We start from the raw sequence: 1,689 nt of genomic DNA on the forward strand, positions 1-1,689 counted from the left end.
TCAGCAACTAGTAAATATTTCTAAGACATTCTTGCTATGTCTTCTAAAAAAACAGTAGAAGACTAAATGCATGTGTTTACTTTCACTTCCTTCCAAATTCTCATTAAAATTACATTACAGTCAAGGGATTTTTTTCCTCAAAAGTTAGTTGAACAAGGAGAGAAGACTGTATTAGGCAAGAAATAGCAACATATTTTTTGGAAGATGCAAAATGGATTGATGAGTGGTAACTGGATATATAAAAGTAGAAAAAGCTAAAGGGAGAGAGAGGCCAAGAAAGTACACATCTCACACTATGTAGATATTAAAGCATCAATTCAAAAGAACAGTGTTAAAGTAATAAAGATTTAAGAACTTAACTGTGTTCCAGGTTTAAAGGGTCCATTAAATGTTCAGCACAACTCAAGGCATATTATCAAAAAATTTAAAACAAGTGGCACAAAATAAAGATATCGTAAGAGCTTTCAGAGACAAAAATGTCAAATCAAATTGATATCAGACTTCTAATAGCAATACTTTGCCCTAGAAGACAGAGGAGCAATTCCTTCAAAATTCCAACTGAAGATTACTTCTAAGAAGAAGATTACCCAACTAAGGAGCCAATTAAGATACTTTTAAGCACTAAAAATTTATCTTGCAAGTACTTGTTTTTCAGAAAGCTCCTAGTAGATGTGCTCCACCAAAATGAGTCAGTAAACCAAAAAACTGGAAAGACTTGGAATTCAAGAAACAGGTGATCTCTTATAAGAAAAAAGAAACGCAAATTCTCAGATGACAGTGAAGAACAGTCTCCAAAGGCAGCTGAAGAAAAGTCTGAAACCAAGGAGTCGAAAGTGAAGCAAGAAAACAGAGGGCTACAGGAGAGAGGTCTCTAAAAAATTTTTAATGAAATAAAGAATAATTATAAAATAAAGTAAAATAGAAGTTAAGACTACTTGATGTGTTTAGTCATACTGAGAAGGCTTAATTCTTTGGCCAGGGTTTGGTGAAGCATTAGTGAGGGGTACATAGAAACAAAGCAGAGAGAAAAGTAAGAAAATTACTAATTCTAGAAAAAACTAATAGCTGGACATTATGTATGGCTTAACTGTGAAAAAACGGTAAGTAACATCATCATAATAATATCAATGCAGATTATATATTTAACTGACATTTGAAATAACTGCATTATTACACCACCAGGATGAGATGGGGGTTGGGTCACTGCTGTCAATTGAAAGTTCCCACAAAACTCATTGAAGCTCCCCCATTGTAACAGTGCTAAGAGGGTGGGAAATCTGATTACAGTATTTGAAAGGTGGGGCATTTAAAAGGTGATTAGATTGTGAGGACTGTGCCCTGGTGAATAGACTGATCCATTCATGGAGTGATGAGTGTGGTTATGATGGCTTTATAAGAAGGGCAAGTGAGAAGGTTAGCTCTCTCTTGCTCAAGCCATTCTTATCATGTGACACCATGCGTCACTGTAGAGGGTCATCACCAAGAAGGTCCTTACCATTGTGTCCCCTGGATCTTGGACTTCCGAGCCTTCAAATTCATAAGAAATAAATTTCATTTCTTTATGAATTACCCAGTCTCAGGTATTCTGTCATAAGCAACAGAAACAGACTAATACAGATACAAAGCAGAAAGTATGAAAGAGATCAAGAGATGATGCCTCAAATTTTAAAAGTAAGAGAGCTGTGTAAG

The 1,689-nt window shown here is 35.2% G+C and overlaps 1 protein-coding gene across 1 annotated transcript in view; it reads right to left on the reverse strand.

The window, feature by feature from the left end:
* Positions 1-1,689, reverse strand: part of LOC103606382 (uncharacterized protein C8orf34) — a 76,013-nt gene that overhangs the window by 44,209 nt on the left and 30,115 nt on the right. The gene's annotated exons all lie outside the window — the stretch shown is intronic.

The sequence above is a fragment of the Galeopterus variegatus genome, unplaced genomic scaffold (genome assembly GCF_000696425.1).
Source record: "Galeopterus variegatus unplaced genomic scaffold, G_variegatus-3.0.2 Scaffold6539, whole genome shotgun sequence".
Classification (NCBI taxonomy): Eukaryota; Metazoa; Chordata; class Mammalia; order Dermoptera; family Cynocephalidae; genus Galeopterus; species Galeopterus variegatus.